The following is a 17,097-nucleotide window of genomic DNA, read 5'->3' as shown; positions in this document are numbered from 1 at the left end:
TCTTTCTGTATTCTGTGGCAGTGCTACTATAGAAGCAACATCAAACTCTAAATAACGTGGTTGACATTTAAATTTGATTCAAAAACTCTAACAATTAAACTAAAAAAAGAAACACCTGTATTGGAGAAAAAGCCTTGAAACTGCTGGAGACAAGACAAGGATTTGGAGTAATCATTCAAGTCAGTAAGTAAACATGTGGTCACTGATACAACCCAGTCAAGGCTGAATAATCTCGAACATCACAGTTCTTCAATACACAGTCAGTTGATTATGTCTACAGTGATGGCTTGCAGCACAGAATTAACTTGCTTATCTGCTTGGAACAATGGAAATTGTTAAACTGTCTCAGTGTTGACATCATTTTGATTGTCATGGGAAAACCAAATTTGAATTTTAATGTTGCTGACAATAGCTGTCTTGAGAGAGGTAATGACAAATGAGTTTATTTAAAGTAGATTTTTACTGGTAGCTGTGTACATGCCAGTTATTTTCTACTGAATGACTTTGGAGAACAGGACACAACTATTTATTAACAAATATGAAATAAGTCACTCTAGGAAAATGACTGAGTGAAAGGTTTTCCAGGTGTTCAGACTCTTCCGGTCCTTGAAATCTTTATAACAACAAAAGTGTTCAAAGAGTCCAGGGAACATATGGGTTCCCTGGAGTTCAGGTATGAATGTGCTTTCATTGTATTTCATGAAATACAACTTGAAATGTGTAAGGGAACGTTCTGGCCTCTTTGAAATCAATGGGAATTTTGCCACTGACCTCACTGGCGGCAGGAGTTCACCGCTAGATGGAAAGAATGTTCACCACCCTTTTTTGCATGAGGGGTTAAGTTGTGTTTATAGAGACAGAGACCTATCCCTGGTCAAAGCAAAGCAAAGCCTCATATCCCATACAGATCCTACGACTATGAATGAGTAGAAAGCCAAGGGACCCTTTTGAAAGATTCAGGAGTCTCAACTCCAGTAAGAGATACCCAGGTGGTAGAAACTGGCCTGTCTTTTTAGATCATGGCTACAGAGCAAGAGCGAATGGTACATTAAGTATCAGTCCAGTTTCCTCTCAGAACCAGCACAGACGCTGTGACAAAAACCTGTCCCACTGGTTAGGCAGACTAAACATCACAAACGACTTGTCCAGAGTAGCACTCCGCCACCTCTTTAATCTTGCACTTTGTGCTGTCTTACTACCACGCAGTAGAGAAGCTGTTACCTTTGTACTGGTATGTGCCTCAGATCAGCCAGACGAGCTCAGGAAGATGATGGAAGACAGTTCATGTGTAAGGACTTTGCTTAAATGGTGTCAGGTGGTTGGTTCCTTTTTTGATTGCTTTCTTTATAGCAAAATTTGATGTGGCAAAACCAGGACAAAAATATTACATGTTTTTCATGTGGAAATGAATGAAATGTAATACTGGTCCTTTCTAGTCAAAGACTAGTATGATATGGTTATAGATCAGCCGCTGATTTTTTAGGCTTGGAATAGTACAATGATGATAGCTGCACCAGGCTGCCAACTAAATAGTTTAAAACTTACTCTAACGTAAGTGTTTACAACTTGTCTGATGGCAAAGAAAGCATCAGCATCAAAATGCTAGGTGTTTAAGGAAAGAGGATCACCAAAGCTTTAACGTATTTGTAAGGCAGGAGTCAAGTAGAGAGCTAGTCATAGATTGATGAGAAGAAACTGAGCTGGGAAAACAACACCACTATTCTAGCAAAAAAAGCAGCCAAGAGAAAATACAGTCAGAAAGCTCAAGATGTACAGTTGCAACACCAAAGGGTATGAAGTGTCTGTAAAAGAAAAGAACATTGTGAAGACACCACTGTGCCTGTGCATTTTAAAGGAAGTAAAGAAATTGGACACTCATATTTGCACATGAAGGCAAAGATGCGTCTGTAGAGTTTTCTGTTACCAGACATGAGCTTGCTCAACCTATTCTCCAAGCCAAATGGAAGCCATGTTGCTGTGTTCTTCTCAGCGGGGCTTATTAGCTCAGGCTCAGTGCCACACTAACTGCAGTGACATAGCTTCTGGTTCAGAGCTGACTCATGTCCGGCTGACTCGGGTCATGGGCAGAAAGAACCCGTGTCTGCCTGGAAAAGACCCGGGCAGTGTAACAAGTGTGCACAGAAATCCACAATTACATGCGCTTTTGCTTTTATGGATGTGTTTCCTCATCTTCCCTGTGCCTCTAGCCTCAGCCACTTTGCTGCATGCCCTTCCATCCATTTCAGAGTCTGTCCTTTCTTTACTTTCCCCTTTTTGGTTTCAGAGGTAGCTGAACCCAGGACCCATCTATCGCTTTCTTTTCACACTGCTTTTATCTCGAACCTGTTCACATTCTTGGACCAGAAGTTCCTCAGACCGTGGGTGGTGTCTTCCTGATCAGTGATTACACTGCTTTGCAAACAGAAGTATTGGCCCCATTAGGACATTTTGGAGCTAACCCAGCCAAAATAAGATAATGAAAGAATCACCAGTATGTTCTCTAGTGACTAACACCATAAGCTGAAAGCCTCCAGTGTATCATTGTCACTTTTTAGACTGTAAGCAAAACAAAGAAGCTCTGAGATCTGTGACCAGCGAGGAAGAAGGATTTTACTGTCATCCTGTCCACTGAGTTTGGTGGAGTTAACTCCATGCCCAGAGCGTGTGGGGGTGTGCTGAGGAGGGAGGGGAAGGGAGAAAAGCTTGCAGCCTCAGGAACAGATGGCCAAAGGAGATGTAAGGATGTTTGTTTAAGGTTACAGTATGTACATAAACACGTAGATTCCTTGTGTGATCTGTCTTGAAAGAATAAAACAGGTTGAGTACAAGAACCTGAGAAGTGGAGGCAACTGCAGTTCAGTACTCTTCCCTTATAGAAGTGGTCTGTGCTTTTTTAAAAAGATTTAAAAAATGTTAACTACATTCTGCTGGTCTGAACACCTATCATCAGGTTTGCTACTACACAGGACACGTATTTGTTCTGAAAATACATTTTACCATAGGAATAAGAAATAGTGCCTTGGAATTGCAAGAGTGTTGCAGTTCAAGTTGACTAGAACTATAAGGTATATTATTTTATCGAATGCTCCCTTTATCCCACAGATTTAGAAGAAGAACAGTAATAGCAAATATTTCAGATAGGACATGGGACGGATCTATTTGGCAAAAAGTTAGAGTTGAAGGCAAGAGAAATTGCTACTGTTAATGGTTAATGTTAGTTTCTTCCTGTTCCACTTTCTATAAACAAGGTATTGCCTATACAAGCTCATTACTGTAAACTGAGCACATTTAAATTGGCAGTAAAATCAGAGTATTTACTCTAGTGCACAAATAAAGTACCTAGTCCCATGTTTTGGAAGAGTTTCAAGTCTTGAAATGCAGCAGCTGGCGGCTTTACAAGCAAAACCTTACACTTAAATAATTCACTTTTGAAAGTTTTAGGTGTTCTGTGTCAGGTAGTACCATTCAGCAGATATTCCTACCACCAAGACACAGATTCTTTTGCAATAAATTTGCATTCACAGGGACTTTTATAACTCTTCCAGCACTACTGACTCCAATGGCTGTTGATTAAACGTATATATCCTGTACATTTAATCTGACTTTCATTATGGCCACTTCGTAAAAATGCCATGAAATGGACAAGCGATGACACATTGCAAGAACAAGGAATCCCTGCAAAGCCTCAAACTGGGTTTTTTTCTGCCTTATTTATAGTGACCATGGTGAAGGCTAACTGTAAATCAGGGAGAATATTTGACAGCAAATGTTCCTATCTATGGATTATATATAACCCATCCTAAACACCAGATGAAAAAGGGGTAACCCTAGAAAAAAGAAGGGCTTTCTTCCATGTAAATCATGCTACAAATTGGACAACACCCAGTGAGTTCATTGTTCAACCTCAATTGTGAAGCCTATTCTCATTTACTATTCCCCTGGAATCAATGTTAATTAAGGCTGACTGGGGCTATAAATCAGCCTTTGGTTTTTACAACTTAATTCAGCATTAAGTATATATATGTAAATAAAAGGTAACTGATTAACCACTTGAGTTTTGCAGGAGTTACTGAGGTAATTTGTTTTTGTTTGAGTCCTAGTGTTACCTTTTGTGATTTGCAGTAAGGAAAAGTATATACTATGTCATGTATTGGCTATGCGGTATTGTGAGTAGTTTAAAATAATCTGGCCTGTTGGGTGCTATCAACAAAACTGTGCCAAAATCGAAAGGGAAGAAGGAAACACTTGAAAAATTTTGGAATACATGAACATTTAGTTTGCCACCTACTCCTAGTAGAGCAAAAAAATGCAGTAATGTCAGAGCAGGAAGAGAAAAGGCAAACCTTCCCATTTGTCTGAGGTGTCCCTGTCAGTACAATGATTTGGCCAAGAACAAACCCAACTGGCAAAACAGACAGTGCCTCTTGTAAGCAAGGAGTCTGGCTGTAGTTGGTGTACAGTCATCTAAGGAGCAAACTAAGTACTGCTTGCTCCCCAGCAATGCCGCCCAGGGCAACATGCAGAGCAGGGCAGCAGCTGCGGTAGCGGGTGGGTGAGGTGTCCAAGTATGTGGGATGGGGAAGTTTCCAAGAGGCCTTGCAGTGCAGTAGGTGCAGTTGGAAGCTCCCGGTTGCCCCTGTGAACATGCCCTTGGAGCGTCATCATTCTCATGAGATCTCATCCTGAAGGTCTCGTGATAATTTCTGTTCCTTTCCAAATGAAAGATGGAGCGGGCATGGCATTTTCCTAAAAGAACAGGCACGTCCCTCCTGGTACTGACAATCACCTCGTCCTCACACGCTTCTGTTCTCATAGACCTTTTGATAGAACTTTGCATGATAAAGGTCCCACCACGTATTTGCTATGTTCAGTTTCTGCCCTTGGTTAATTCCATACAGCCACTGTGACGGAATTCCATAGGACTAATCAAGGAAGGAATCTGACCCATCCTACTGGGCACATGACTGTTCAGAGCCTTTAAGATACCATATCATACAAAAAAGTATACAAAGAAGAAGTAAAATTCAAAGTTATCATGTAAAAATTCCAGTTACTTTGAGACTCTGCTGACATGTAGCTGGAAGGAAATTATTTATTGCATTTTGCGTAAGACCTGCATTTCAAAAGCATTATGCATTGAGTTCAATAGCATTTTTGGATGCTCATCAGCGTTGAAATCAAGCCAAGAGTAAATGTTTTTAGCATAAAGCAAAGCAAATTAAGCTTTGCACATAAACAACTATCTTGTTTAAGTAGCCATCTGTCCCAGTTGGCTTACTAATAATTAGCAACTTAATTTCAAACCATGCAGGTAATTGGAGTGATCAGTATTCAAAGAGAAAGGGACGTGTACAAAACCAGGCTGAACAATCTAATCTGCAATGCAGTAGGGGCAACATTTAGAGCAGGAAGAAAATGGGTACGATTTTGTGTTTTCATCACTGTTTACCACCGAGGAAGTACAAAACAACTATCTTGGGGGGGGGGGGGGGGGGTGTGTGTGTATAAATATAATTGATTAAAATGCAGCACAGAACTAATACCTCCTTTGCAGCTCTTGGTTGAATGAGCTTTGGTTTTGTGGCACTACAGATTCCTTTTGATGTTCACCCAGGGGCTAGACCTGGATTTGGAAAATGAAACTGATCTTTATATTCACTGGGGATTCCAGCGTGCTCACTGCCTCTTTTTTGTATTGTCTTCTCTGAAAACATACAGAAACAAAAGTCATTTGGGCTCCTTTAATTCATAAGAGTAATCAACACAGGTGGCAACAATGTAACTTTTCATTTCCTTTCTTGAAAATGTTCTCAAATGATGTGTGAGTGAAATGATGATCTACATTCTTAATTCGATATTGCTTAGTGATGATGTCATCAGACATTTTCTTCAGGCTCCCCAGCTGTATAAGTAAGAACTTCAGCCAGTGGACAGACAGTGGCCTAGCATTCAGCTCTTTGGAGGGGGAATTATTTTCCCATGGATTTAATAAACAATGTTTTTGTGCTGTTGCTGCTCCAGAAATGTTTTTTGGTACAGGAAGAGGATTTTAACATCCAAATAATAATGGTTTCCCACAGGAGATATGGTTCTGGATGAATGGAGGAAGGAATGGGAATTTCCTAACTCAGTTGATTTAGTAGCTGGTTATAGTTTCATTCCATCAAAGATCTTTTTTTCATATGTGACTTTCTCCTTAGAGAGCCTTTGACATTAAATCTGCAAGGATGGGGGAGGAGGCATCAGATGCCAAAGTACTTTTAAAAGAATCACAGCTGTTTGGCCCTCAGCATCTTCTCATAGCTGGAGGCATTAAGAAATACATAATGGCACTTTTTTTTGGTGGTGGGGGAACTTACAACAATTTTAGAGGCATGCAAAAAATCCAGCAGCAGCATTTCCCTTGGTAAATACTGCATAACATCACAGATACCGGGCACCTGTGCCTCAGTCTGGTCAGGAAATTTCATATCCTTTCCCATCTCAGCAACTTCATTTCCTCTCCTTTGGAAACATTTCAGGAGTCCTAACGATTAGTACAATTCTAAGGGAATGAAGTAGAAAGGATTGCCAATCAGCGGTGCAGCTTGTTTATTTTCTTAAACTTTGTTTTCCTTCACTTTTATGGCTGTCTTGATACAACAAATCTCACATTCTAGCCAGAGCGTGTTATGGGGCACCCCTGGGAGTGACTGGGAACCAACAGCTGGCTACGGAACCAGTGAAAACCTGGTCTGTAAGTAGGCACTAGGAAAGCAAAGGCCAGCCCCAGCAGACTGACTGCTGACTGCCCAGAGATTGATCAGCAGTGCCGTTCTACTTTATTTTTAAGAAGGGTGTTTTTCAGGTGAACAGCAAGTCGCTGCTCTGTGCTGGCAGTTCACACATCACGAGTAATGCGCCACAGACTTTGAGGCCAACCTCCCCGTTCTCAGGGCAGAATCCCGCTTCTCAAGGCAATCCGCAAATGAGGCTTTCGCTGGGCAGTGCCAATAACTGCATCGCTTTCAAATGATACACCTACATAAATCAGGGCAGGCTGGCTAGCTTGAGGATACAAACAGAAATGGTTATCGTATCATTCATTACAGTTACCACAGAGCAATATTAGTCCTGCAGAAGTTAACCAGATTTTGGTCCTTGTAATGAGATGCCTTTCAACTGTGGAGGAACTGCCATTATTTTAAGAGTAATAGTGAATTGTACATGAGTAACAACTGAATTTTGCACTGAATTTCATTCTGGTAAGCAAGCTTCTGTGGACATAGCTGGTTTTCAGCCACTAGAGGTCCAATCCCACCCACAGTAAAAGAAAAGGAAAAATCCAACTGGTTTCAGTGGGAGCTGGATGAGGCCCCAGCTGATCAAAAGGAAGCAATGGCAACTACCTCCAGAGGGATGTTTGTACTAGGAGACAGAGCTGTTTCACTGGAAACTTGACACCTGCTCTAGAGACTGTGAGGTCTGCAAGGGCCAAACAAAGCCCGAACATCTTGATTTTTATTTTTCATCTTTGGCTGCTGGGTTGTCCTGGCTCCTTCCCTCTCCTTCCCTCACACCACCAACCCCCCCCCCCAAAAAAAAAAAAAAAAAAGATCTGAAAAGGAAGAAGAGCTCTATGCCAAAGCTGTGGGTGTTTGGGTTTGTTTTTTTAAAAACTCATTTGGACCTCAGAGCCAGAAATATTATGTCATGGTCTACTATAAATGGAGGTTTCCTTCATAAACCTAAGCTTGAAATTTCACTCAAGAAATCTAGAGTCCAAACTTCAGTGTGTACTGAGAGGGTGGGAGAATTTTAAACATTTACAAACATACTACAGCAGGATGATCAAAAAAGTGGCACTGGAAATAAAATGCACAAGAAGTGGATGTGGCTGCTCTGGTTTCACTGTCAGTGCAGCAGTATGTCGAAATCTAGCAGGATTATGTTTACGCGACTGGAGTCCTGCGCCAAGGATCTGTGTCTGGATGAGAAGACTAGAGTCTTCAGCTTCTCTGGATGTAACTTCCAAGCCTCCCAAAATTAAAAACTGTCCTTGACATCCGTGGGCTCTAAATACTTGGCTTCTGATCGAAACTAGGTGAATACATCAAGGGCTCAGTGGCATTTCAGTGTGTGTAAGTGAAGTCAGACTTCAGCATGTTAGACATAAGCTGGAGGGGGATTCATATGACCTGGCACCTAATGGTGTCATCTCACGCAGCAGTCCCTGTGGGGTGGGAGCAGAGGGCAAAGCTGTCCCTCAGGGCTGTACCTGCTACCTCCGGCACAATCAGTTGTGTCCCCCCCACCCCATAAGGGCCTGTCTCTCCAGCAGCTGCTGTGCTGGCCCACTCGCCTGGGCACCTTGTTTAGGTGCTTAAAGGCAGATACAGCGAGTCCCCCGCGGAGCCAGCCCCCCAGCTAGTACTGTACGCTAGGAAATGGGTGTGACTGGGAGGAGAAACTGGGGGAGTCCAGGGTCTCTGTGCAGCAAATGGAGTCAGAGAAAGGGCTTGAAGCCTCCCATCAGTCTGCTGTGAAAGTGGAATGTAACGTGATTTTTTTTTTTTTCTCCCCTGTGTCCCAATCCCTCACACCAAATGTTTGACCTGCCTGTCTTCCTGTCTTAATTAGTCTTCCCTCTTTCTGGGAGCTGGGTCTGTTCTTTTGCAAATGGCAGCACATCAGACAGGGGAAACCTGTAGTGTTTATTTTCTAAGCTGTAGGGGGCACCCATTTGAAAAAACTCCCGGCTTATCTAAACGTTTTTGTTTGTATGATTTTGAATTAGGAAGTTTGAGTAATTAGTTAAGAAGATTAAATAAGTCTTAACAACATGCAGTAGCATGCTTACTTTCCTCCTCCCCCCCAAGTATTTCCTGCACAAAACCTAGGCTGCCAAACTGTGATGATACCCTTTTCTATTTTAGTTTCTCACTGTGCCACATGCTGATATAGCATCCGTTATTTCAATTCAGTCTCATTAAATGGATTATTTTGTGCCTGGCTGTTCAAGAAAATTAATCTAAAGAGAAGAAACTTCAGATTGTATTGTCTGTTGAACTATACCCACCACAAACATTTTACTCCTTTTGGCTGCCTTATTAAACCTGTGGGAAGAAACTTTACTTACAGCACATAAAGGCTTTCCCCAAAGTAATTTCTAATTTTTTTTCAGTTAATGAAGAATTTATCTACTGTTAGTAGCACAATACAGGAGCAATAACACTTTCCCATGGCTCAGGTAATATTTCACGTATTCCTGAGAAACTAAGCTCCTAAGCTTTACTTTTCCTTTCACTTGTGGGGCTCTCTTTAATTACTGGAGCAGAACATTTACTGTCTTGCTTAACTGCATCAGAAAACATTGTTCCTGAAACCAGGATCTCTAAAAAATTAAGTATGCTCTACATTTCCACTAATAACAAAGAAAAGACATCACTGAATGATTTGAGTAAGGATGGCAGTGTTTTTTATGGAGTAGGATCCTTGATGTCACTTACTGCAACTTAAAAAATTAAATAATGAAAGATTTGTAAAAATCCATTAAATCAGGAGTGGAGAGGAGGGAGTATTTGTTTACAGACTCAATTATTGGGCTGTCACTGGGCTTTAATGAAGTTGTGGCTATTAAGAACTTGATCCTGGAAACCCTTCCACACTCGTTTGAAATGGTGGGAATGAGGAGGGGTTTGTACAAACAAGACTAGTACTAGTCTGTATAGTTTTCCTGTGTTTTCCATCATTTGTGCATTGCAAGTCTTGTGTGCTCATTATGTGTGACATAGAACAGCGTGATCTATTTATTTGTACACGGGAAACGTGTTTCTGCCATTGAAAAGAATCTAGCAGATCATCACTTGTAGGTAACTGCCATTTTAAATGTTCATCACCAAAGAACAAGTTCTTACTTAGAAATTAGCTATGCTGCATAAAGAAATACTTCTGCTAGGATTTTAGACACTATAGGCAACACAGAAAAATACAATGGGCAAATTTATTTTGACTTAAAAGCTCTGTCTGAGAAAATTGCCTTATAACTACACATGAGAAATTGCTGGAATGTCAACTTCATTTGCAGTGGCCCCTTATGGCCTGATCACCCTCCCTGGCACGATAAATCACTGGCAAGATCCTTACCTTAACACGTTTGATCTCAGCTCAGCAAGACTTGGTTTTGATGTGAAGAACTCCAGATCTGTTAGGTCAGAGACAAATAGCAGAGCCACTGACCTGCAAAGTGCTAACTCTATATTAGACCCAAGTGAGCAGCCATAAGCTGCTGGAAAGTTTGCCTTCACTTCTACTTTGCATCCTGAATATTTTCAAATATTACTGTTAGCATTCTTTGCTAAATGGTGCCGGTGACATTTCCTTTCATGTCATTCTGCACATACAGAATTCACAGAAAGTCAAACAAACAAATAAGCATGCAGTATGAGAAGGATTATCTCGGCTAAACTGTTAGAATTACCTGCATTTTAGGGTGACATGAAATAAAACTCAGTATTTATCACTTTCTATATTTCACTTCCATAAATGACTTGCACTGGCCCTTTTTTACCTAGACCATACTTACTGATATCATAAATAATGATATCCACCAGTATACTCATTAAGGTGATTGAAAGTGCCTGTATGTACATATCTGTACATACAGAAATGCAAACTACTCCTTAAAAAAAAAAAAAAAAAATCCAGCTTGTGACATTGGCATTCAAAGTCTGAACTTTCACAAAGACCAGTTTTGCGGCCACTCAGTTTTGCAGCCTTGGTTTGAAACTATTCCTTTTTGTCCTGGTTAAACAGTCACCTCTCTGTACGGTAGTAAGCAAGAGTGTTAGTCTACCAGAAAATTGGATGTTCTTAATGGGCTTTGGGGGAGAATAGCTTTGCATCATCAGCATTAAGTTAAATCACATTAAGTACCCACTTACAACATAGGGATTACCACTTATGACATCTTTGGTGAAAGCCTTTAAAACAAATTCTTGTTTGTTAGAAGATGCTGTGAGATAACAATTCCCAGAAGTCAGATTTATAAACCCTGTCTGCTCTTCAAGAAGATGCAGAGGAATCCAACACTTTTCCTCATTCAATGCTGTAATGAAATCTCTCAGGCTCAAAATTCTTTTCAAGAAAAAGTCTTGGGAAATACTGGTTTATTTACTTTAGAATATTCTTCTGAGGAGAAGAAACCTTTAGCTAGATTCCTTTTCCTCAGAGTTCAGTTCTTGTTTCTTCTCCAGTTCTTTCTGTTGATAAGCCTTTGACTTTACATATACGAAACTGGAACAGGTCATTCTACTTTTTATTATTCATAAGGCTGATTGGGGAGAACCAGGCTTAAGCTGTTAAAGTATCCTGCTGTGCTTGGATACCTGACAAATTTACACCCCAAAGTACACTGTGGTGCTAAGACTGAAATTGGATGTGAAGCATTCTAACAAGAGCTGATTACAGTCCCAAGCAAATAAAACACTTCAGAGTATAGCACAATAATGCCAATATTTAATAGAGTTTAACATCTTTATATATGACTGGCAAGCTATTCTGTATAGAGATGTAAGCCTGCATGAAAAATGAGCTCCTCTATTTACCTTTAAATAGAAGCAGACTAATAACTTTGAGTGTGTGAATTAAAAACACAACCCTCAGCTTTTGCCAAACATACAGCATTAAAAACATGGACTAAGGCAAAACCAAAACCTAGCTATACAGAGATTTCCTTAAATGAGCAAAGTAGGTTATAAGTCCTGTCAATAAAATGCCTTCCTTAAAAACAAATGTTCATATATGCAGTCCTGAGATGTTTTTTTCCCCACTTCCTTTAAAATTCATGTTTCTTTTCCCCTTTCTAACCAAAATCCCTTTTTCTCTGCTGGAACCCCTTGTAATGATACCAGAGTGTGGGCAAGCCTCATTAGTCTCCCTGCTGTTTACAAGACAGGATTTATGCTCGGTGTAGTGAACACAGTGACACATGATCACTAAATGGCTAAAATCACCATCAAGACTTTAATCTGAGAAGTTTTTCACCCAGACATTGCAAATACTATTGGCACATAAAGGTATGAAAACCAATATTAATTACAGCGAACATATGTCACCCAATGCCCAGCCTTGTGCAAGGAGCATACCAATAACTCGCCATTTGTGAAGATAAATTTCATGCAACCTTTGGCAGTTATCTGGTATAAGGTACGTCGCCAATTCAATCCATTAAGTAATAACTAAATTCACATGGGACCCAGCTGAAGTCAAATGTTGTTATTCCAGGTTCACTGCTTTTAGTCTCCCTGAAGACCATTTAGGCAAACAGCTGGAAGACCTGACCACAAAGGTTCCCAGTCACTGGGAACTGCTCTAGGAAAGCAGGTAAAGGCTCTGAATCAGGAAGTTAGTTACCAAGGATTTGTCCTGTTGCTCCCTCAAGGAGAGAAATTAACTGAGACAGAGAGCAAGAGCATAAACACATTCGTGTTTCAGCTAGAATCCAAACATTAAAAGCAACTGTCTTGGCTGATGGGCAGAAAAGCTGTGCTGCACCTGTTGCTGGGCATGTTCTGCGCTGGGCTCGCGGTTGTCATCTAAATAGCAGGGCCTTCCTTCTCCCTCTGTGCTGGGGTGCCTTACTAAAACAAAACCTTTGAAAAGTGAAAAGAAACAATACCAGAAACAACACCTTGGACTTCCAGTACTGTCACTGCATTCCACCAATGGAAATACTCCTCCTCCCAGCAGAAAAGCACAGAGGTGAGCAACACCACAAGCTCCAGGTTGATTTTAAGTTCAGTACGCAGATCTTCCACCGAGGAGAGCACTGCCTCCCAGCCAACACTCACGGGAATACGAACAGAGACAACTCCTGATAAAGTGTCACAGAAAGAGAGCAAAGAGCACAAAGAAAGGGGTCTTTTTATCTATACTATGTGGGCACGTATAGGTGAGAGCACAGAAAAGGGTGCAATTCATACCATATAGAATTGTAGATGTGCATCCATATGTAAACACTGGCCCTAACTTAACCTGTATTTCCATTTCCCAGAATAGTGTGTACAGAAAAAATAGGTTTTATCTTCTAGCAGTCTGGTTGGTTTAGCAAAAGATCCTACCTCTGACACTGACCTACTGTCTGAGTTAGTCATGGTTACACTCCCACAAATCTAAACTCCTCCATCTGTGAAGGAGCCCTGTCACCAGTTTTGCAGTGAGACTGAATCAATTAATGCTTTCTAAAAGCTTTGATGGAAGGAGCAGAATATTAACATTCGCAGTTGAGTGATGCTAGCTAAAAATGTCTTTAGTAATGCAACAAATGGATTTTAAAATCACTGTGAAAGGACTGGACCACCAAGACTAGGTCATCATCAGCACAGCTAGCCCATTTAGTGTTCATCTCATACCACAATTTCAGATGGACAAGTGAAAAAGCAGACTGATTCTCACCTCTCAGGAAAACAGCATCCCACAGAAGAGGCTGTTAAGTAGCTGTGGTAAAGAAAGTGTGATAAGGACAAAAAGAGGAAGACCAACAAACATCAAGCACTGATGGAAAGGGAGGTGAAGGCTTAGCCAGATGTCCTGAAAACAAGCATGCATGTTTCTCAAGGTCAATGCAGGCCATTCTGATACAGGACTGGTGCAACAATATGTCACAACTGAAGAAATTGGAGACAATAAAATAAACCCCTTGATTTGGAAAGGCAGGTGGTAATTTCTGGGTAGTTTCTAACTATTCAAGAATAAACTTAAAACTATTTCTGTTACAGCTGAAAAAACCACATAAGCAAATGTAAAATGTGTATGTTATGGTATACTGGTAAGTTCTGAAAATACCTAGTGGAATCAGGACAGCTCTTATATGCCTGGATGCAAAGAACATTTAAAATAAATTCCAACTATGTTTCAAACAACAAAATGAAGTGGTTCCTTAAAAAAAAAAAATTTAAATATCTAACTCGCAGTTACATAAATGCCTTCTCGAATCAAGTTGGCAGCGTAAAAAAGTATTAAAGCCAGTTGAAATCTAATTTCTATTTTAAGGACTTCTTGCACTAGCAGAGTGCTAAATGAGAATGAGGTGCAGTGTCATGGGAAGTGCTTTAGTGGTTGAGCTGAAAAGACTTTACAGGGTTTGTCAACTAACTAGATCACAGTTTTCATCTAGGTCATGTTAGAGCTAGGAAACAAAAGTGCAAGTGCCTATAAACCAGAATAAGAAATCTAAGTGTGAAAATGGGTGATCTGGACTGTATGACAGAGAGAAAAAAAAACTAGCATTGTTTGAGCATAAGGGGATGAGAATTATCAGCGGCATACCATGATTTCGAAGTATAAGTTACATAGGGAGGACAAGTCAGGCTGCAGAGAGGGGGGAGTAGCTCTTTGTGCAAGGAATTGCGTGGATATTTTTTAGAAGAAAAACATAACACATAATCTAGACCCATGGATATAGAGGCAGTGTAGATCATGAAGGATAACAGCAGAAGTGAAGTACTGACTTCTTGATAAGAGCAACTGAAGTGACACTGAAGTGGAAAAAGAATATGAAGGCAGTAAGACTGCTGCAAAAGTAACTGTGCGTTAGTTCAGTGAAAGCTGCATTGAGATAGTATCTAGACAACACACAGTTTTATGTATCCTAATCTAAACAACATTTGACATAGCCCTGTCAAGGACTAAAAATTGTGTCTGAACCCCTGAGAAATGGTTACCACATAAATAATTTCACCTTCATTGCAGGAGAGAAACACATGAAGAAGCCCTACTCTCTGGGATACTAAACTTCAAGAAGCTGGTTTTTTTTTAAAGAGGAAGTAACTTAGAAAATCCCTGCTTGAAGCTAGGAAATTAAAATCCATAGAATCAGCATGGAGGCTTAAGAATGTGAAAGAGTCAAAGAAGATTTGCATTCCTAAGGCTAAAAATGGGAAGCACAAGCAAGAAAATAAATGGGGTGGCTAAGCAGGAAGATACAAAAGGAAAGGTAGGCCAAAAAAAAGAAACAAAGTCCTAACTTTAAAAGGCTGCAAAACAGAAAAATAAATTTAAAATTTCTACTAAATACTCTGAAGAAAGATACCAAAAGGGTAACACAAATAAAACAGCCAAGAGAACCCTAAGTTTAATAAACAAGCAAATATAGGCTGTGGGAGAGTCCGTGGATTCCAAAACCAGCCTGGCTATGAAAGGTATAGAAGGGGGCTGAAGGTATTTACAGAAGATCTGGCTGGGATCTTAATTTTGCTATACTGAGGTAGATGATATGTCTGGCCAAAATTTACTATGTGTCATAGGGCCAAGGGAAGAAAAGCAGAGAATCATAGAATCATAGGTTGGAAAAGACCTCTAAGATCATCAAATACAACCAGATGGCAGGTAAAATACTTGTTCTGGGGACTCATCTTTACTAAAAATCTAACACCAGCAATGCACCAAAGATCAGTTAAAGGCCGTGTCCAACACAAGGATGCTTCAGTCCCAAATGTGCTGCAAAGAGTGGAAATAAAGTTCCTGAAAGAATTCCCAAATGCTAATGCATCTCAATTCTTCCAGTTTTCAAAAGCTGAGGGATCAGGAAATGCACAAAAGCCACTGAGGATATACGAGGGTGGTGGTGGGGATGATGATGATGATGTATTAAGCGGTGTTTTTCCCAGTGAAGCATAAGAGAACAATGCCACAGCACAGACCTGGAAGGAGCTTCCAACTGGAGAGATCACATTTCAGATGAAATGTAGACCTGAGGTTCTGACCAGCTCTAGTCACTTGAGGCCAAATTTAAGGCATGATGACCTATTCACAAGAGGATAAGATGAGCTTTTACATGACAGTTAAATAATATCTGTATTTACCTGAAATAGTAAATAGCTCTGCTTTAGAAATCAATCAGTTTCACGTTAGATTTGAAGCCTTGTGTAAATAAGTGTATTTGGAATTTCTGTAGGGAAATGCACTCAGAAACTGAGTCAAAACTGAGGGATTTTGTGTAATAATTTCGAGTTGACCAGAGCACAGTAAAAGGACAGTGTCTCCCTGGCACCCTCTTCCCATCCGAGTTCAGCAAAGAGGCTGCAGCCTGTTCTTCTGTGCAACACTTCCTACGTCTTTCTGACTTTCCAAATAGATTTTTCTAACTCGCTTATTTTAAATTGGGGCATACTGGAAATCCACATGGAAATTAGCAAAGTATATCCTTTCTGTAACCACAACACCTGCTGTAGGCCTCTCCACAGCTGTCCCACTGGCATCCCTTTAGATTCCGAGTTCAGTTCAAAGTCTTCATTACTTATGAATCCCTCGCAGATTAAGGTCCATATACTCTAGTGGTCAGTGCGGTCCGTGTGTTTTAACCTCCACCTGAGGCCAACTGAGATTGAGCTGACCTTAAACATTTTCATTTGGGTCACAGAATTTGATGTGGATGGTTCTCTGCTCTCAAGTATTTTCCACTTCAGTCCAACAAAGCTGGAATGTATTATGTTTCAAGTCATAAGGTAAAAATCTAGTTCACTAGGCTCTCTGGGAAAGGAACTGACTTTAAGTGAACAAGAATGAAGTCCTTTTTTCTTTTGTCAGTTGGAGACTATTTCAGCAATGCTATCGCAGCAACGCTTTGATGTGGCTTCACGTATCATACTTTTAGTAATGAAGTACTCCTAAAGCTTAGTTACACTGCGTAACTTAAAATTGATGTGTTGCATTCATGTCAGAAAGGTACATGGCTAGTAAAAGTGACAGAAATTCTGGTCGGCAGAAACACGTTTATAGACAAATTCTGAAATATGGAACTTTTGTTTTGGAGAAAAAACAATTAGGTATATGCAGTCTGAACAGGAATTCCTCTACTCATTTGAGTAAGCACAAAAGTAATGAGTGATTTGGCCCTTAGATGGCAATCATTTTTTAGACTTCATCTTTCTCCATATAATACTTAGTTGTAACGCTTCACAAAGCTATTTATGCACTTATTTGTGCTTGAGTAGGGATGCCAGCACTTGTCTGAGGCTTCGTCACTGGACGACGGCATAGAACCGCAATTTTCTGAAGATTTTTTTAAACCTTTACACATCTGTGCTTATATTATATTTACATAGCTTCCTTATAATG

General features: G+C 40.3%; 1 protein-coding gene across 3 annotated transcripts in view; it reads right to left on the bottom strand.

Annotated features, from left to right (window-relative positions):
- Nucleotides 1-17,097, bottom strand: part of ALDH1A2 (aldehyde dehydrogenase 1 family member A2) — a 60,470-nt gene that overhangs the window by 33,171 nt on the left and 10,202 nt on the right. The gene's annotated exons all lie outside the window — the stretch shown is intronic.

This window comes from Opisthocomus hoazin, chromosome 10 (assembly GCF_030867145.1).
Source record: "Opisthocomus hoazin isolate bOpiHoa1 chromosome 10, bOpiHoa1.hap1, whole genome shotgun sequence".
NCBI classification, from domain to species: Eukaryota; Metazoa; Chordata; class Aves; order Opisthocomiformes; family Opisthocomidae; genus Opisthocomus; species Opisthocomus hoazin.
This window is presented reverse-complemented; position numbering and strand designations above follow the sequence as displayed.